The following is a 21,610-nucleotide window of genomic DNA, read 5'->3' as shown; positions in this document are numbered from 1 at the left end:
GGGTAAGGACATTTATTTTATCTGCAATCTATTGCTGCTAGAGCAGGAGTGGCAGATGGGGTTTGGTGTTATATTCACAGAGTAATTTAGAGCAAATCCTAATAACTAATAATGATTTATGTTAATTTCAATCACTTATGTGACTTTATTAAAGCACGGCTGTAAGAGGAAAGGGGGGGGGAGAGGTGTGTGTGGGGGGGGGGGGTGAAAGGAGAGGCTGGGGAGAGGCAAGCTGTGTCTGTCTGAAACCGAACCGCAGGCTCGGAAGGTTGCTTTGGTGAGCTCCAGCGAAATTTCTGACCCGAGGAAGCAGAGACTAGCAGCAGCTACGGCGCGGCGGCTTGCTTTTGAGACTCTACATGGCCGGCGCTGATTTCTTTAAAGAAAACCCCCTTGTAGAAACCCCGTCCGCCTACGAGAGGCAAACAAAAACAGGGAGAGCAAGAGGAGAGAGCGTGCGGGAGAGACTCGTGTTATGCAAAATGTATTGATTGTGTGCGAGGAGTCCGCGATGCTGATGTGCTGGGCTCACGAAAGAATAGAGGAAGCTACTGGCAGAATAGCTAGAAAGACCCCAAATGTACAGTACGCGAAACTTTTATTCTGGGCTGCTTCAGCGTGGTGCAGATCTACAGTTCTCTGCTCACGTTGCGTTGGCTTTACTCCTCACCGCAAACCTCTAGGATCCTTTTCCCCACGGGATTTTATATTCTTATTAGGAAAAAGAAATAAAAAAAAAAAAACAAACCAAACAACAGCTATTGCATCGAGGCTTTCGTATTTCCCCCTATAATCTTCAGTTTCATTAACAACCGGTGATAGTCGAGTCCGCACACAACATGTTACACAGGCGCACGCACCCTCGTGTGTGCGTTGAAATGACAGATGTTTGCAAAAGCCAGGGAATCTCAAACCAGCCAGCGCTGCTCTACATAGGATCAGTTTGATGTAGGAGAGAGGAGTACTTACAGGATTTTGAAAGGAAGGGTGCTCTTCGCTTCTGGCAATTTACTTTCCCAGATACCTTTATGCGTTTTTCTGCCTTAAGGCATACAGTCTGAAAGCAAAACAACATCAAAGCTCCTTATTAACACTGTTTTCCTGAAATCAGAAGATGAAGCTACCTGAAACGTTTAATCCAATGTTAGCATTTATTTCCCAACAAAACAGCCAGGACAAAGTTCAAAAGAGCTAGGGCAGTTATCTACAGGAGACTAAAAGGCAAAGTGCAGGGAGTGATTTATGCCTCTGTCAGAACCCTTGGAACGGATTAAATAAACCTTAGGCTTTGCTGCATTCTCAGCCACTGCATTGTGTACTATGTAGTTCCCGCTTCCAAACGAGACGGCTGGGAGTAACCTCGCTCCCCCTCTGCCAGGTGCTGCAGGTGCGAGTTACCTAACTTTTGGGTTATTCGCAGAAAACTGTCTTTTCTGCTCTGCAAGCTGGCACTGCATTTTCAATGCGACTGGTGTCCACACGAGGCAGTTTTTGTGTTCTCTGTAGTAAAGGTTTTATAGATATCAATACTTTTTTTTTTCTGGATTAAAAAAAAAAAAGAGCGAGAGGAATCCCTGCTTTACGGGCCAGGAGTGCTGTCGGTATCGCTTGCCACCTCTCCGTTCGAAAGCGGCGCACGACTTTCAAATCCGTGCGCGCGTGTGCGCCTGCTTTTTGAACTCTACCGCGGTGGAGACGGCGCGGGCGGGCTGCGTGTGAGCTGCGCGTGGGCGGCGCGGGGACTGCGCTGGGGCTGCGCTGGGGCTGCGCGGGGGCGGCGCGGGGGCTGCGCGGCGGCGCTTCAGCACCAGGGAGAGCTCCGGCGGGCCGCGGCGCGGGTGAGGGCTGTCTGTCTGGCTGCACAGAAGCCTGTAATATGTTAATGGCCGTAGGGTATGCCCGAGGTACCATCTCAAGCTGCTTCGCACACCATATGTCAGGCCGTTAGCCACATGGATCTATTAATCAAAGGAGGAGAGAGGGAGAGAGGGAAGAGGAAAGAGGCAGCGGGGGGGGGGGGGGGGGCGGGGGGGGGCGGGGGGGGGCGGGGGGAAGGGAGCTTTTAACACCCCACCCCATTTTGCTGTATACTTTCTCCTTTCATTTCTCTCAGATATAAAGACCGTGAGTACCTCGAACACACAGCTGTAATTCTCTTTTGATCTGCTCTTTTATACCCTCGTGTAACCAGCTCAGGTCAGCCGGTGGCGAGATGTGAAGGAGGAGGGGGGGAAATGTGTCACGTTTCCCCCGGCAAAGGATTTGGTTTTAAAGTGCCGCTCAACTTCTGTGACAAAGGGGATCTCTGTCCGCCCCTTCAGCCTTTTCCTTGCGGAGGGCGCCTCCGATGGGAAGGCATGTTCTACCCAGCCAAGGATCGGCCCCCCGACAGGCAGCCAGAGCTCTGACCGTCCTCACCACTCCTACATGTGCCCTATTGCCTATCGCAGCACGTCGTTTCTCCACGGGAGGTTTGCCCCAAGGTGACTAAACCCCTGAGATCCACAAAAGTACGGGATTCGCAAAATCACCGGGAGCAGGGGGACAAGTAGCCTGTGTAGGAAAGCGGTGTAAAAGCCCTTGTGTAGGCGAATTTTTGAGGCAGCCCTCAAAACGGGACCGGCGGGCCCGCCTGAACTTCTGCGGTTCAGGCACAAAAAAGATGTCCCGATGTACCTAAGGCCAGGGTTTAGCGCCCGAGAAAATGCACGGGCTCCCGGCTCTGGTTTCTGCTCTTTCCTTGGAAGATGGGGTGTTTGGGGTGACTTTTTTTCAGGGCTAGAATTTACATGCTCACACGGGCTCCTCCTGGACACCGTTGACCAGTCGGTAGGTGCCACGTCGGGGCGCAGCCCGGGCAATCAACACTCCCAGGCTAATTCCGAGACTGCTGGATTTAAATTATTATTTTTTTCCTTCTTTTTTTTTTTTTTTTCTTTCCTTTCGCGATGAATGAGGGGGAACATTAAAGAGACTGACCTTTCGCTCAGGCAGATGCCGCATAAAGTTTTGAAATTCTAGGTTATTATGAAGTAGCTCCAGTAGCTCAGGAAAGTTATGAAGTGGTGGAGGAGGGGGAGGACAGGACTGCTTCGGTGTGCCAGCACCCTGCAGCAGGGTCCCTCCGTGGGGAGCAGGCAGGCGGGTAGGGCAGATCTCCTACTCCTGACCTCCAGGGCAAGTGGCACGCACTGGAAATGTGCTGGAAATGGTTGAAAAACACCCGGAGAAAGGGAGAACGGTGTGGGTTAGAGCAGGGACACGGAACACAGGGATAAACTCTTGCTTTTCGTAGGTCTACGTAAAAAGCACAAGATCCTCTAGCTGGTTGAAATTCCCTCTGTTGGTACAGCGCATCACAGAGAGGGAAGTTGGAGGGAAGAAGCGTTTGAGACAATTTCTGCGATTGCAGACACAGCATAGTAACCCTATTGACTGTGTTGTATGGTACGTTGCATAGGTTATGTTGAAGTCAGTCTTATTTTCTGGACAGACTTATTTTCTGACCTTTTTTCCCCTTTTGATGACTGGAAAAATAATGAGTGCATCTGTGCTTAGATCTAAATCTGGCACTCGTCTTCCAGAACCTTTGTTTTAATACAGATTGCATTTAACCTGCAGAAAATATGAAAGCCTTTCTAAGCCATACTTTGCACCAAGACAGAGGTAAATGCACGGGCTGAGTGTCAGTTGATTCTGCATTTCCACCTAGCTAGGGAAAGGCTCTTATTACCTTTAAATTTTGGTGCACACACCACCCGTCATTTTCTTCCTCTATTTAAAAGGTAACCCATATATCTGTCGTTTTAGGTTTCCAAAGACTCGTAACTTAATTCCTTCAGGCTATTCATCAGCACAGTAATTAAACTAGCAAATGGATGTAAATAAAGTGAAATTGGTTTCATGACAGATGAGCCGAAGAGGCCTCTGACATGAAACAAGCCAGGACAATAATTATTTTCTGCACCGGGCTATATGAGGAACTCCATCTGGATTTATTAGGTGCTGCAAGTTATTTGCTGGGAGCAGGCAAGACAGGAGGACTCACTTTAATTTGACAGGATTTTTTTTTCTTTTTGCATCCTAAATAGGTTACAGAAATATAAATCTGGAATTAACTTTGGCAATACTCCGAGAAGCCTCTACTCGATGTAAGAACTCGGCAGCGAAAATAGGTAGTAAGAAGAAAGGCGTATTAAACAATTTTCCCCCAAATGCTAAATAGGAGAAAATCTGCTTTAAAACCCTACTCTCGAGCTATACCCTATCAAAAAATAATCCAGATCACCGTGGCAGCCAGTGTATGCTTCTCTTTTCTACAAACATGCATGCGATACAGTGGAGGCAATAGAAAGAAGGCAAATTTGGAGAGCTCGGGAATTCTGAAGAGCTTTTCTTTAAAAAAAAAATAAAAAATTATAATGTCAGGTAAATGTTGTCTGGTAAGATCCCCCCCGCGCCCTCTTTTCTGTCAAGGAAAAGTTTATACCCGCGGAGAAGAGAGGAGCAGAGAAAGGGGCTGCGAGAAGGGAGGGTATGGATTCCGCAGGTCTCAACTGTAATTGGAGCCATCACGTCCAGCTTGGAGTGGAAGTAATATACAGAATAAATAAAAAAAGGGCTCTCACAGCAGGTGCAGATTAGTCCCTTTTCCCCTGAAAAGATTAGAAACTGGCTGCTTTATGCTTAAACGTACTCTCAATTATTTAAGCGCCCCTTCGTGATTAGCAAGTAAAAGCAACGCTCCAAAGAGCTGAAGAAATGAAGCAAGAATAACATCGCTTGCCCACAGCTCACGTAGGCTTTCCAGCACATGCCCGACTCCCTGTCGGCTAGCAGCGCTCACTCCGGGGACTCTTAGGCGCGTACACCTGTGGGGTGGGGAGAGGGGAAAGGAGAGAGGGAGGGGAGAGGGAGGGAGGGGGCAGGTTCAGCGTGAAAAAAATCCCGTCGAGGCTGTTCAGGCTGCAGCCCAACCTTGTTTCACAGGCGGTTGGGATCCATGGACAGATTTTCCCAGGAATGCTGGACCCTCAAAATCTCTTCCGCCGGAGGGAGAACTCCCCCCTCCCCCCCCCTCCCCCCCCCCTCCCCCCATCAGATCTCGCAGCAAAACCCCAGACAAAAGCCACCCAAAGCACCCTGTCTGAAGGGGCTGGGAATGAAGGCAGGACGCCTGTGTTCTGTTTGCACACGGCAGTTTGACCGGGGCTCATCTCTCTGCAATCACACCAGAGGCGTTTTCCACCCCTCCTCGCGGAAGGGGCTGTGATAACCGCCAAGCCGGGGAGACATCCTAAAGGGACTGAAATCCCCTTATGTCTGAAGCATTCCCTTTTAACACACACCAGACTAATTATTTAAAAGTTCTTGTAAAATTAGAAGGCATAGCCCAGTCCTTTAATTAGAATACACTGTGAATAGGGATAGCATATGGAGGGGAATGTCAAGAAGAGGGTGCCAGGGGCAGATCCTAGGAAATCTGTATTCATTTCTGCCTCCTATTTGTTCAGTAATCTCTGCCATCATAACTAAATCTTGGAGCACTGATGTAGTTCGAGTTGTTGTTGACTCAACGTCAAAATTCAATCACTGGGGGTTTTGCATCAGCCGGGCTACTTATTTGTCTAATAAATCCGTCATTTTGTAAGAAAAATATTTGAGCAGCCGTACTTGACCTCTTGGTATCCACAAGCCACATTTATTTCTACCAGTTTACAAATGCAAAATGGAGATGATCATCTAAATGCCTCGAGGTACTGTGTTGATTTCTGATTGGATTTTAGATGGAAATGTCTATTTTAAATACCCCGTGATTAAATTGTACATATAATAGAATTCATGCCTCTCAAATCAAATCCTGATTTGCAAAGCCCGATTTTATTTTAAAAGAAATATTATTTAAGCATAAATTGTTTTCTTAAATGATTTGTTAACCCCCGGCGGTACGATTTTGCTAAATAGCCAGGCGTATTTCTCACTGGAACGCTCGTTTTGCCCCACGACCGCCGGTTTCTGGCGAAGGGGTGTCGGGCGAGCCTGCGATGGGCGCCCCGGCCGGCCCGCGGCACCCCGCGCCGGGGGATGCACCGCCCGGGCCCGCGGCCTCTCCCCGGGAAGGGGCCGCGCCGCGTCGGCTGGAGCGGGGGGAAGCAGCTCCCACGCGAGCTTTGCGGTTGGGGGGCGGCGGGACACGGGAAGGGGGAAGGTCAGGGAAGGGAGCGGGGGGGGGATCCGGCAGCCTGCCCGGCCTCAGCCCCCCGCGGGGACCCCGGGGAGCCGCCGCGCCCTTCCGCCCCCCCGCCGGCCCCTCCCGGCCGGACCCCCCTGCGCGGGGAAGCCCCACGGCCGTGGGGCCGGCTGGCGTGTGTGGGTGTGTGGGCGGGCCGGCACCCTCCCCGGCCGGCGGGGGCCGCTTGTGCGGGATCTTCCTTCCCTCAGTAAACACCCCGCGCCGCGGCCTTGACCCCCGTCCCCCCAGCTTCCCCCTCGGGCGGCTGCCGGAGTCTTCCCGTCGCCGTGGAACTACGCAGGGCCGCTGCCCCGGCGTGGGAGCCAGGAGCCGGTTCCTGACCACGGCACCCCCCGGCGCTGGGCCCGCGGAGGCCCCCACAGCCCGGCTGGAGCCCGCCGGTCCGGGCCCGCGGCCGGGCAGCGTCCCCTCGCAGCCAGCCCGCCTCCCGCAGCTCCCTAACGGAGTGCCCGGTACAAAGCAGGGGGGGCGGAAAAGCGAAATACCTGGGCATATTGAAAATATTAACGTTGGCTCCTAGGAATTAATGTAATGGGCTATAGTTATTAACAACTTATAAAGGCTTAAATCAATATAAATTAATTTAATTATGATTTCTAATTGCATTATGCATGATCAATTAGAAACACTACATTAAAGATAATTAGAGCAGGGTGCTAGTCACTAATCACTTCCCTAATAGCTTAATGAAAAGGAATGACAAGTATTACCTATGGGGTGGACCCATGAAATAATATAAATGCTTAGTTTTCAATAGAAAATAATCGCGCCTCTTAACAGATGCTTTAATCACTTTATTGCAAACGCAAAACCGCTTTGGACTTTTTCCGTGGCCTTGCTTAAATTTTTTTTTGGTGTTGATTGAAGTGCTGATGTATTATGAGTCCATCTATTGATGACCCAGAGGAAGACTAACTTTTATGTATAAGTATCATGCTGTCCTTAGAAGCTGGTGCCAAGAGGTCAGGCTAGATGGAGGCCCTGGCTTAGCATAATGGGTTTAACATTTCCATGACATCATCAGGGAATCTGAAAAGGAGGCTGAGGATAATCAGAGTGGTCATTCAGAAGCAGAGTAAATATTTTATGAGGATATATAGAAGACAGGAAAGAAGGTGGTCAGAAAGGTGAATCTTTAGTTCTTCATGCTCTGTGAAGAAGGTTTTACACCTGGTACGGATTTTGATTGAAAACTTGTGTATTGTTAATATAAAAAAAAGGCAGAGCATGACCCTTAGGTGAATTCAGATGTTGTTTTTAGTGGTGATCTAAATATATTTGTATTCATTGTTGTAAGGGTTACAGATTATCTCTTTTACTTTTCAGATATAGATACATGCTTACTTGATTCTTCATTCACCCTGAGTATTGTCACATACTTAGGGATCTGTTCCTACCTTAATAACCAGAGTTCAATTATTGCTAAAATGAAAAGCAACCAACATAAATGAATGCTTTGTAAATGGGCAGTGTGAGGCAGATGAAACGAAAATGCTTTCCCCGTGATTAGCTTTATTTTCATATCTTTGCCTAATAACTGAAGCAGCACTTGCAGCATACATCTTGGTTAGACTCATTATATGATTCATAGTTTTCAGAGAAGTAGTGTGTAATTAGAGAAACTGAGATTTGTGAGAACAGTAAAGAACAGTAACATGTAATACCCACATTTGTCACAGCAAGACCTGTTTGAAGAATTTTCTTTCTTTTAAGGCTTGATTGAGACCTAGAAGCTTTGGGACTCCTGAGGATAACACGATCTGAATAAAAAGGAGGAGTGAAGGGTAGAGCTTAAATGTCACCCAAGGAGTATAGCCCTTTAAGGCTAAGTTATTAGAAACATGCTGATTTTAGTATTAAACCATGACTGTAGATGACTGTGTGGATGCAATGAAGCCAGGGATATACAGCTGCTCTTCTTTTAAAAGATTCCTGTTTAAAAGCTCACAGTAGAATAGCTATTTTTCCTCCCATGTTCTGCAGAGGAAAGGTAGAAGCAGAAACACACTAACTTTGCATAACAATGTCTAAGTATTCCAGTGAAGTGGGACAAATTGCAGGATGAGGTTGGTCATTCCCTCTGTTGTTTGGTTTGAAATGATGTGACCTCATACTGGCAAGATCCAGGGACAAGATCTGAAAACAATTCATGGAAAGGTTTTCAAAAGTGCAGCTACTCCAACGTCAAACTTGCTGTTTTTCTTAAAAAAAAATCCTCCACAGGAGCCCTTGGCTCCGGCGAGGAAAGTTCTGACACGTTGGAATAGCAATAAATACATATAGAGAGTCTAACACCTTGAACTAAGGATGGGATATCAACATGTCTTAAAACATCTAGGTGACAGATGCCTTATAAATACCAGTAGAGACACAATCTTGTGGCTCCTATGGCACTTCAGCTGTGGTAACTATCCCAGCTGCTGTGACTTTCTTGCTATGTTTGTCCATTATTGCAACCTGACCTCTGCCCTAAACAAAATGATTTCCACGACTATTGTTCAACCCCTTGTCAGGAGCGAGGAGTCCCCCAGCATGACTCTTCTGTAGCCAAAGAGCTCACAAGGAGAAAAACAGTCCAATGGATTTCATAGATTGGCTCAAGGACTGAGGTCTGTACGCAAACTCATCTTGTGATATGCCTCAATTTTCTCTGCCATGAATAAATATTGCACCAGGCTATGTTTTTCATCCTGCACCGGAGTTGGGGAGGTCTTACCTACAAAAAGGTACATGTGGGGTGTTAGTTAATACAACTGCTTTTGAGAATATTGATTTTCTGCTTTTTTTTTTTTTTAGGTAGAAGCACAAAGAAAATCCTTGCTTGTGCAAGGGACTCTTGGTTATAAAAGCCTCACCTACACACTGAGTGGTTAGACTGAGAACCACATGTAGTCGTGCTTTATGCTGTTCTTTCATATAGCGATTGATTTTAGATAGTGCGGTGAACCAAGGATGGAGCATGATGCTGTTTATGTGTCAGGGAAAGGAATGAAAATAGTTATGTGAGATACAGTGGTGACTGAAGCATATAGCGTTGTAGCCGTGGAACTATTGCATGCTCCTCTCTCTAAACTAAATTCAGAAGTTAATAAAACAAACACCTTTGTGGTTCAAACACATCTTTCCATCCTTTTGGGCAGCCTCTGAATGATTGGCACATTTGCAATCACAGCAATTCACCAGAGCCTTAGGATCCATTTTTGTAAATTTTTGCTCAAGTTTTTTGTTGAATATAAAATTGATTTTTCTCCTTAACTAAAATTAAGTGGAAGGACAATTTTAATTCATTTAAATAGTTTATTAAAAAAAAATAATATTACATTTGCTGCCTGACATCTCAAGGCTTCCCCTTTTCTGATTGACTGATTTTTGCACAGTCCACTAACAGCTGCAGGCAAGTATGGTAGCAGAAACTTTAATAAATTCTTTGGTTTTTAAAGCTTCAAAACTAATCCTGGCAGCCTGGTTTTTGGTAACAGAACTAAGCATATTTTGATCAGTGGCTATTTTAATGCTATGCAGGCAGGATAATTGTGTCTGACCAGGTTGTTGTTGTGATCTTGGTAGTAAGCTGCCATGGTTGGCATGATTATGTTAGGTTGCAATGTTGTATTTTAAAAAAATATTAAACTGTATAAGCTAATTGGACATTGGGTACCATGATTTTTTAGAAAATGCACGCGATTGTGCTAGAGAAGTTTTAAAGTAATATGAAGCAAGGGAAGGTCTTTTCAGGATCCATGGGACACTGAAGAGGATGATGCTCTTAGCATGTAATTAAATATTAATAGTGGTGAGAGGCTGGACTTATTTTTCTTCTCTAAAACATTGTTAATAGGTCTCAGTCTGGCATTGAAAACATTAGGCACATTGTTCTGTGTCTCACCTTTTTAACCCTGTTTGCATGTTTAAGTAAACACATCTTAAGGTCTTTTGTGCTGGTGATTGGTGACAAAAACAATCTGTATGTTAAATCAGTGCTGGGCTCAGGAGAGGAGCATATTCTGGTTCAATTTCATCCCGTTGCAAACTGAGCAAATCGTGATAGCCACCAACTGTTCTGTCTGTATTTGAACTGTATATGGTTTGGTTGTCCAAAACAAAGGACAAGAACGTGGAGCTTATACTTACCCACAAAACATGTGAAAACATTAAAAAAATAAATTGGATTAGGAAACAGATGAATATAATGACCTTCCTTACTCTCAATCATATACTGCCAGCTAAGTGTTTGAGTCTGAAAAATTGCACTAATGAAGCTATTTGAAGGCTTTTGTGGACAACTGCTTCCTCTTTGAAGATTAAATGAATGATGTTGATGTGATTAATCTTAGTACAGGGAGTGATGCAGCAGCCAGAAAATACCTTGGTGATTTTCATAATTAAACTGAATCAACATTTCAAAGAAATGCCAGTGTTATCACTTGTATATTAGAATTACATTCATTAGACAGAAGAAACAAATAATTTGAGCAAACAAGCTTTTCCTTTTGGTGTACTGAGACTTCTGTCATGTCCCAGAGTATCTTACTATAAATCATCATTACTGTTTAATTTTATCCTGGCTTTTTCTGTTACTTGTTTTCTGTTTGCTTTTCCTTAACCATCCTAATGATTCACAGTTACTTGTTTCCTGGTTACTTATTTCAGTATGAAGCAGCCTTTCCCAGTTTTCCAGTTAAAATTGCCTGCCCAGCATAGGATTTCAAATCATTGTCACTGAAAAATGATGCGAATAGTTGCTGGTTTATGTGGATAATGCAGTCAGGCATTCCAACAATCTCTAGCTCTAAAAAGGCTCATCTATAAAGGATAGGACAAGCCATGGAATATATGAGAGACCGGAGCGACATCGGTCTCTGCATAAGACCGAGAACACAAATAGTAGTTCACAGTGATCTGTGGAAATAACAGTTTGGGTCAGATTCTGCATGTTTAACTCATTCCTTGAGAGTCTTACAGTTGTCAATAGGACTGCCCAGAGTAACAGTCCTTAGCAGCTGCTAAAGGGGCAGAATCTGGATTCACGTAACTGAGCAACCCTAAGTGGTCTTTAATAGTGCATATTTAAAATATCTGGATAATATATGTGCACTATTTTGTGACATAAGAACTTAAAGTATTAAACGTGTTTCCCAACATACATGCTTAAACGCATAAATGAACACACATATGCACATGTGTACTCACAGGCAGTAAACTTGCCAACATGTCAAACAGTTTCAGTAGGGTAAAATCAATGAACATCACAAAAATGCAGTCATCTACTTCTTTAATGCAAATGAAAGTGAAGGTGTAGGGTTAATGATTGTAGCATCAATACAAATTCACCATATTGCTCTTTCTATCGCCACTTCAGATTATTTGAAAGGTTTCTATGTGACTTTTGGTAACCCTGATATTTACAGTGTACTTCTAGTCATTGCACAATCTTTCCCTTCACAGTTGCTTAATAGAAAAAAGAAATTACTTCTTTAGCACAGTGGATAAAACCCTAGCTTTTTACCTTGAGGACCTGAATTTGAGTTCATTCCATAATCTGAAGTGAAATGAGATTGGTGGTCTCCACAAAATCTCTAATGGGCAATAATCAGCACCACCAAGATGAAGTTTTCCTCCACATTTGGTTTAAAAGCAGCACATGGACTCGGAATGCCCACTGATCCCAAGGAAAAGGTTTCTGTGACACTGTCTAGATGTGATATAAAGGAAACATCCCCCTCGCCCTGTGTGACCTCACACCTAACCTTGCCTTTCCACATACCTTAGCCATTTACCTCAACTCATTCTTCCTATACCATCTCTCACTTCTTTATAGACGAAAAATTGTATTTGCTGTTATCCCATATATCCCTTTGTGCTATATCTTTCACCATTCTTCTCTATCCTATGTTGTGTCCCTTTGGTTGGGCACTACTGTGCGCAATGCTTTGTATATGACTCAGTAAGTGTTTCTTACTATAGGAATAAATGTGATTACCACCGCTACGAAGGCATCTCCAGGAGGGAGACCCCAAGGTACATGCTGTAATTAATGGCCCAAATGTGAATCTGACGGAATTCATGTGTTGACTGCTTTCGTATCCACATCTGTCATGCTGAGTAGCAGCTCTGTATTTATCAGTCAGCACAGAGTGAACCTTGTGACCAAAGAAAATGGTCAATGAGGTGTACGTTCATCTCACCTGCCTTTAGCCATAAAAGAGACAAGTTGCCTAAGCTAACAGTTAGACCTCTGCTGTTGTTCATGAATACAGAAGTAGGCATTACCGAATGGAGATTTATTTCATCTGAAGACAACTGGCTGTGATAGCTGAGGTGAATAGCTCTCTGGAGGTGACTTTCCTTTCCGCTGGCTTTAGCACAGAAAGAAAGCCTCAGCTAGTTAACCAGCCTTGGAGATCTATGTATCCTCACCTCATCCTTTGTGGCTCAGGTCTACATCTACATGGCTTTCAGGTATGCCTCAGAAGAGCTTGGGAATACAGGGAGTCTGTTCATGCAGGAATTTTTTTTGACTGCAGATGTGTGAACTTGAGAATGACTTTATAGTAATTTGTGTGAAAGGAACAACAGCAGATTGGTAGGTTGGGCTTGACATGCTACAAGTTTTCATTGCCTTATTGGAGATCCAGCTGGATTTCTTTGCCTTGAGGGGGAGGGGAAAGAGGAGAGCAGAGGAGAGGTGGCTAAAAAGAGGAAGTGCCCTGTTCTCCCTACAGCCAATATCAAAATGTATTTTGTAAGACTGTATCTTTAGCTGTTTTTAAATTTTTGTTACTTATATCTGCTCTTAAACATTACTCCACTGGGCATCCCTCATGCTATTTCAGATATTTTAAACACAGTCTTCCTTCCCTTCCCCTCTCCCTTCTCACTGCAGAACTTGAGTTGAGGCTACATGAACCCAGCAGAAGGCCTAGGAAAGGTCAAGGGCCAAGTGCTGCACAGCGTGGACACTGCTGGTGTGAGGACGCTGGTCCTGGTCAGGACGATGCTGTGCCATTGGGCTGAGAGTCAGAGGTGATTTCCTGGCATGGATGCATTTAGAAAAGAAAAAGCAGCTGAGATAGTTAGGCACGATAATTAGCTTTCACAAAGGTAGTGAGGAAGCAACAGCAGTGTGTGTGAGGGCAGAATTACTCTCCAGAGTTATACTACACTAGCTACACAGATATCGTCAATTCCTTTTGTGTAGATTCATCGATATCTTCCTTTGGGCCAGAACAACTGGGTAGGGTGGGATTTCCTTCAGATGGCTTTGGACATTAAAAAAGTAGGCACCGAACTTGAACTGGTTGTTCAAGGTCCCTTTGGGTCAGTGTAAAGAGGTAAACGTCTCATGGGAATTCAGCCCACCTCTGAACAAGTAGCTCATGTAGGATGGATGAATCACTCCTTGGAGGTACTCATTTCTGTTCATTTTGAGAGGGTCACAGCTAGGGAGAATTAATCCTTTCCCTCCTGTAAAATATTTATGTGATTTCAATAGTCATCTGGCCATAAAAAATGCAGGCAGGACTATATTGTACAACACATAGCATACTCTATGCATACACCAGCATACATACATATGCATTCATATGGCTCCAGGAGCCAAAAGCACTAGAGGGTCTTGAACAGGTTCATTTGGGAGAGGAACAATATCAAAACAGCTTCTGTTGGAGATTTCCAGTTCAGGAGCCCTGTTAGAAGCTGGGGAGCCTATGTTTTCAGCCTCTTGAGCGACAGACAGATAGGTGAGGGTGGAAGTTATAGGTGAGCATTTATTAACCACCAACAGACTGCTGTTATATACAAGAATTATAATAAGTGTTGGTTGAATTGTACTATTTGTAAAAAATGTTTCGTATGTATGGATAGAAAGGACATTAAGAATTTTAACTACAAAACCAATGAAAATATCTTTAGAAAGGAGTTGAAGTTTCAAAACAAGAATGTGTTCCTACTCATTTATAAACACCATGCTCTTAAAAACAGGGAAAGGAGTAATAAGGGTTATCTTAGTTTGTCCATATAATGACCATTCATATTAAATAAGAAAGATGCAACATATAAACCTTAACTTTGAAGTACTTATTGTTAAAGTTCCTTTATGTATCACATTTATGTATAATACACATTTTTATCTCTACCTATTTTTAAAGGTATGAGAAAATGATGTACCTAAAAAGATATTATTTTATAACCAGTTAGTGGTAAAATATTTATAGTAGTTGTTTATCCATAATAATGTTGTATATTTAACACAAAGATGAAAAAAATAGAACATTGTTGGCTTAAGGTAAAACTATGTGCTTTTATGGTTTACATTTCAGTATTAATACTTAATGAGTATACAGATGATTTTTTTCCCTTTTAGAAGAGCTTTCTAAGATAGTTATATTTCAAAATGACTAAAAAAGCAGATTTAAAATGTTTAACTGCAAAATGGTTTGTGATTAAATACAGATGGATTTATTTTTTATATGAACGGGCCTTCCTCAGTCACACTAAGTGGAACTGCTAAAAATGTTCCTATTCCAGACCTTCAAGTGCCTTTCACAAGCAGCGATGTGGAAGTCTCAGACAGAATAGTGACAGCTGATTCTGTTAATTGGATCAGGGGAGTCACAAAGCTTGGTTACTTGTCTTACAGAGGTGCCAAGTGCCATTGGCGAGGTGGTAGGGTAACCTAGATATCTATATTGTATATTAGACTGGCAGGTACAAACCAGGACCTACATACTTATCAAATTACAGCTGAGGCCAGGCACAATATCTTGTGGTACCTGGAATGGCATAAAACACTATATTTTGGAAAAGGAGTCCCTCGCTGACCTACTTTAGACATTGATTTTATGGAGAGATGACTTGCACCTTTGAAATTGCCTCAGTGATAAGGGAAATGTAGAGTGACTGGCCTAGTCATGGACGTTTAAGCTGTAGAATTAAAATTAGGTGAGATGAATTTTACCTTTGAGACCCAAGTCCAGAGCCTAATACCCTAACCTTCTGTTCAGATGCCAGTTCATCCTGGGAGGCCCACAAAATATTTAAGTTTCTAACTTCTATTCATTCTCTGAATTTCATTGGGAAGTTGGGTAACTAAATTAGGATTTAGGATCATAAATTGATAGATGTCCAGTTCCAAAGCCAACAGCATATTGTTGCTGTACCATCTAAATAAGGGGCCTTACTAGCTTACAGATATCAAGTAAGCCTATTAAAACATGATTGGAGTTGACTCTGCTGTTTTCTCTAAGAAAGCCTTATCAGTAGGATACTTATTCAAGACTTGGGTTCAGGACCTGCTGCAGCTTGAGATTACTTGAATCTCATCTACTTCATCCCAAGGGATATCCTGTTTATTACACTGTCAGGTCAGCAGGGATTAAAGGTCTTGTGTTTTCTCCTGTTAGAGATGGACAACTATGTAACACTCATTAGACACCGGTCACTGGGAGTGCAAAGACATGCTAGCATAAGTGGGTTGCTTTCTGGGAATTCTTGAGTCTGGTTTCATTAGGCATTGTTTATGAATTGTATTCAATAATTATATGTATTTTATACATATATATAAATAAATGACATAAAATAAAATAGACACACAATTTCCTAAAAATATTGGCCAGTTCACTTTCTTAGTTTCCTTCCTTCCAGTAGAGAAGCCTGGCCATCAGGCTTGAGTCCTTAGGTCTGCCTTCCCTCTGGTCCCACAAATCTTTGTTGTGAGATGTTATTTAATTGTAACTGATTGCAACCATCACTGTTACATGGCATCTGCTCTTTCAAGAGGTTATCCTCTGCTAAGTACACTGGGTTCTTGCTGTATCTTGTCATCTGAATAGTTCTTTGGACTCTGCTGTCTGTGTTGGCTGTCGGCTAGATTCAGTTCTCCACTGGTTGGCTCAAAGTGCTAGCTCATATAATCTAGTTTATTTGACATGAATATGACACAGATGCAAAGGGACATCCATGTCTCATGTAGAGATCATACCTACAAGCTCCATTCACTGAGACAACTACCTTACTGCTATACACCCACATACAGACTCCTGAATTTACATTGCTACAGTCTAGTGTTGAATCTTTTACTCAAGGTTTGATTCAGTTGCCCATGCATAAGCCCCTAGTGCTATTTCAAATACTCTAGGTTTGTCTGTGGAGCTGGTGCACAGGGCACAGACTCAGACCTTCTTTATTCTGGAGTGACAGCTAAAGGGCAGCTGGAGGGCTACCCAGCACTACCTCATACAGCTTTAGATGTCTATGTATAGGCACCTGGATTAAGCTCCTAATGTCAATGCCTAAACTTCAGAGGGAGGCGGCGATACAGCCATATTCTGTGGCTAATGTTTCGTAACAGCTATCTTTAAGTGAGTCTGCTCCCAGCAGGTAGAGTCTCTGGGCTGCTCTTTGGTGCCTAGCTCTCTCCACTAATCAATTAGGAAGCCTAAGTACCCAATTTAGGCAGCCTGTGACTGCCTAATTAATGTTTTTAATTTTCCTAACTCCTAAAAAGGAATTAGGAGATGATATACTTCCTTGAGTCTGTGCCCAAGCAGCCAGTGTTTCATTATTAACATTATCCAAGAGTCTAAAATCTGCTTCTGGACAATCTGATAATTGCCCAAATCCTGATCTGCTAAGTGTGTAACACATGCCTATGCAGTCTTTGGATTTTAAGTTATTTTATCCAACACATCAATTGTATGTGCAATATGACAGGAATAGGTTTAACTCCTGATATACCTTGCAGAGTTCTGTGGCCTTATAGATGAATGGGGGATGCTAAGTCCTTCAGGATTTGTTGCATAAAAGTAGAATAAAGCATATGCTTTAAGTTAAGTCTGAACTTGTTTTCATTTAAGGTAAAAAATTCTGATTCAATTCATTCTGTTTTGTTAGGGATTTGAAACTGCATCTCTCACCAAAATGTTCTAAGCATCAGCCTAGTAGATTTTCTGGGGTTGGCTGCTCACAGCCTCTCCTTGCGAGATGTGATGTTCCACTTCACAGAGAGTGATTAAATATTCATTAAGCTAGTGAAAGAACAAGCTTCTCAGAAGACAGAAAGAGTCTGGTACTTAAGGCAGTCACCTGGGAAAAAGGGAGATCTGGATTCCAGTCACTGCTGTAATGATTACTTAGTATTAAATACATACACTGGTTCACGAACTGGAACCCAGCTTCTTCCTTCTCGGGGGGAGGGGAGCTGACTATCAAGTACTTCTCACTTTTGTGACTCACTTCTGTTGCAGTGATTACTTAATTATCCAGGAAAGCTCTGGCTGGGGAGAACGAGCACTCCTCTGGGAGGTGGAAGATTGTAGTTCCATGTGGCGAAGGAAACTAGATGTGCCTTTCTCAGGCCCTTTATTATCCAAAAGCTGGAAAAGGAAACCCCTTCCATTAAGGAGTAAAACATAACTCAAGGGGTTTAGAACCATGAATCCCAAGTGGAAGAAGACATTTTATCTAATCCAAAAATAAGTTGCAGAGTAAGGAGAAGGTTTAAGGCATATGCTTAAACTCAGTATTTCCTGAAGTGCTTCCTTGCTCAGCAAGTCTTTTTGGATTCCATCTTCCCTATACAATTTGTAAGGAAACAGACATCTAACTCAGGACTGCAGGTTTTAGTACAAAAATACACCTTTTGGGTATAGGCTGTGACATTTAACTAAAATCCCTTGCAGGTCTGTCCTCTCAGGTAAAATTCTCAAAGACATTTTGTGTTGCTTCCATAACTCCTCTTGAAGCCAGGACAGATTTTACCATGGATTTAAGAAGGGGCAGAACAGTACCAGCAGAGATGCCTTTTATACCCTACTTTTCCTATGTGGTTTCATTAGAGTATATATTCTGTTGAATAAATCTCTCCAGGATCATTTGCATTCTTGATACAAATCTGGTGGATTTCTTTGTGTTTTTTTTTTTTTTTTTCCTCCCCCCTGTTTGTTTTGTTTTGTTGTGTTGGGTTTTTTTTTTTTAACATGTATGTTTCTATGCTGACAAATACAAAATTATGTACATTGATGCGAATAATTTGAACTTCTGGTATGCCTCATGGAGATGTGTGGCTCTGATTCAGCAGCAGATGACCTAGGGAGTTTCAGGGTTTTGCTGCATGGGGTGAATCTGAGCATATGCATTAAGTCTATGAACTTGCTGACTCAGGACCTGAATTACCCATACCTGATCAAGAAAAGACCTGTTTGATGTTGAAAACCTCTGGCATTAGGCAGTGAGAGAAAGAAAAGCAAAATAAATGCTGACTTGCTTATAGAATGCATTAAAAGAGAATTAAAAAGACAACCAGACAATTATTTTCAGTGTCACAATATAAACTAGAGGTAAATTTCAACCTGGGAAGATGAATAACTATTTTTCCTTACCTCAGAAAGAAGCTGGAAGAAGTGTTTCAGGAAAAAGAAGGGACTAGATTTATTTTTGCATGAAGATAAATCAAAGTAGCATGAAATACTCCATTTTCCATGTTTTGTATTTTCTCCTTTCTCTCCTTCCTTCCTTCCTACTGTTAGCCCTTTGCTGTTTCCTTTTCTCTTTGATTCCTTCCTTCTTTCCCCTTCTCTCTTTTCTTCCTTCCTGTACTCTTTTCCTTCCATCCTACCACAGCCATTCTGGATTCACTTGTGCAAAATTATTGTCAAAATCATCCTTAAATGAGGGATTTGGCTGCAAACTCACAGCTATTTTTTCTGTCCTGGTAGTACAAAGTATTTATCCAGAAAGCCAGGATAGGGAAGCCAGGATTCTCTATCTCTGAAAACAGTCTTTGAACTTTTCAGCCAGAGGAAGTTTTCTGTTGGCTATCACTTATGAAAAACATGTTGGCTTTGTTCATTTTTGTTCTTATGCACTAAAGTTCAACAACCTAAAAGAAATATCTAGGCCTTGATCCTTGAATCTACTGAAAGCACAAAGGGGAAAGAGAGGGGACTAGAAAGGAAAGCTACTAGGCTACAGTAAGCTGGCGTGTGCCGTTCCAGGCTGAAAGTGAGCAAGATTAAGGTTGAGACATGGGTAGGATGGGGCAAGGAATACAGAAATTCTCCCTAAAGCCTCCGTACTTCTTGGCTTCTAATGACCTTTTTAGCTTCAACATGCCAGCAGCTCTCTGCGCTACTTGCCTTTCTGAAAAATAAAAGTATAGAAGACATTTTAAATAATTCCAAATTTAGCCATGTTAAGAAAAGAGAGAAGTGAAGAAATGAGAAACAGCAAGCAAGCTGGTTCCTTGACGTAGGTCAGAAGTGCTGAAGCAGACGGCTCACTCTGAGGGGGCAGCTGGCACTTTTTTGGTTGGTGTTCTGCTCCTGCCTTGGCGTCTGAGATTCATGTTCCAATTAACCCCTAAACTCGGAAGCACTCAGGGTTGCTGCTAGGTCACATTTTAATTAAAATTCAGAATATTCTTGGAACACATGGGGAAGCTCATCAAAGATTTTTTCTTGTAACTATTTTACTTTTGTCCTCATTCCTCTTTCCTTCCTAAGCCTTCCTGCTCTAATCAAGCAAAGACAGGTCTCCCACCTGGCAATGCAAAACCTGGTCCCAGCCACATGACATGCTGTTGTTCATTTTAAAGGAGTGACTCTAAAGTCATTTATGAATGCCAGGCTGTTCCTGTACGTGTGTGGCCAAAGCAATTGTATGGAAGAAAAATCCATCAAGAGCTTTAAAACACCAGAGATATTACTTCTGTTCCTACATTTCTGTTTCAGTTGCTGGCAGTCAGCCTACTTGAGATATTCTGTCCAGATTTAAAAGGTATGATGCCATAAGAGATAGAAGTACTAGAAGAAGAGCTACTGATCCTCTGCAGCGTCACTAGGACAGTCAATAAAGATGTTTGAGTGTCAGCAGGCTAGCTATGGTGTCCTGCTCTGGCATGGAGTGTGGCCAAAGAAAGATAATTAGACATTTATTTAGGGATTCATGAGAGACTGCATGCTGATTTCTGTGACATCGATGGCAAACAGCAGTGGAGGGGCAACAAGGGAATAATGTGTATCTGAACTGCTTTCTCTTAAGTACTTATGTGTCAGGTCTCCAATTAGCGACAAACCTAGGTGTTTAGAGCTCTTAATGAAGAAGAACAGGTATTCCACAGCCCTCTTACTCTGAGGGTATGAATTTATAGGTATGCATACTCTAATTGTGCCCTTCAGACCAACTTCAGAAGGAAAGATGTGAACATGCACGCTGAATACGCACTTATGGAATGCAGGATCTTCTCGAGATGATACCACAGGCTTTCAGAAAACCTGGCTGCTCCATCCCTGGGTGGGTACTTTAAGACCAGAATTATCGTACAACCTGGTTAGGTGCTTTAACCACTAGACTAGTGTGCAGTACTTGGGAGCCACTTGGTGGTATCATACTCAGCAGAGTCTGAAGGAATAAAGGACAGTCTGAATAGGTCTAGCAAACAGGTTCTTCTGGGAACTTATCTCTTGTTAGCATTCTGAAATTCTGATAGACACAAAGCTGCATTCTAAAAAGTCCTCCCAGCTGGGGAAAAAAAAGAATTAAAAATAAAAAGTGACATACTTAGTACACTTAGCAGCCAAACCTTAAGAAATATTACTTTCTGAATCACTAATTTCTCTGACTGACTTTGCCTGCAAACTGTTCAAAGCAGATGTAGTCAAGGGATAAGTTGACGTCAAAATATTACAGTGACACAAAACCAGAAGGAATGATTGCTAAAATACAGAAGAGACAGTCTTAGTAACAAGCTCCATGGTCCTCAGCCCTGCAGCAGAAGGCAGATGTAGGCAGAGATGAGGATGTAACAATTCTGAAGCGGTGAGCTGGGACTGCAGGAGTGTTTTTGGTAGATGGAATATTTGTACTTAAATTAGAATTCAATCAGGATCATGCTGGAACATTTACCTACTATATATTTACATGCATATTTGATATATACAAGTTGCCTGTTATACTATCTAAGCATCTTAAAAAAGACACTATTTACCATTTGATGTTAAATCTAAACAATAGTAAGCGAAGTCTATGAACAGTATGTCTTGGGGACTGCATGGAATTTATTTTTCTTCTGGTAATTTGCTTGATAGCGCTTTCAGGCATTAGTCACTAGAGCCTAGTCAGAGCTCCTGATACTCTGGAGACACTCTTGAAAGACTGAAAAATCCCAGACAGATTTTATGCCAAAACCCCTGGTTTATATAAGAGGGGAGGTATAGACAACTGTGGTCTGACAAGGCATTTTTAATAAAATGAAGTTTCCAGGACACAAGGGTTTGACATTCTTTTGCCAGCCAGTCACCACTTCTAGATACCTTTAAAGTCACTGGAGTGGAGAAAAGAGGAAGATTTGCTGAAAAACCA

General features: G+C 42.8%; 1 long non-coding RNA gene across 1 annotated transcript in view; it reads right to left on the bottom strand.

The window, feature by feature from the left end:
• Positions 1–226: 226 nt before the first annotated feature.
• LOC114015101 (uncharacterized) overlaps positions 227–21,610 on the bottom strand; it is a 183,584-nt gene continuing 162,200 nt past the window's right edge. The window contains exon 3 of the long non-coding RNA XR_003558863.2: positions 227–1,057. This is a non-coding gene — a long non-coding RNA (uncharacterized LOC114015101). The remainder of the gene's footprint in view (positions 1,058–21,610) is intronic.

Source organism: Falco cherrug, chromosome 2 (genome assembly GCF_023634085.1).
Source record: "Falco cherrug isolate bFalChe1 chromosome 2, bFalChe1.pri, whole genome shotgun sequence".
Taxonomy (NCBI): Eukaryota; Metazoa; Chordata; class Aves; order Falconiformes; family Falconidae; genus Falco; species Falco cherrug.
The sequence above is the reverse complement of the archived record's forward strand: the minus strand, read 5'-3'. Positions and strand labels throughout refer to the sequence as shown.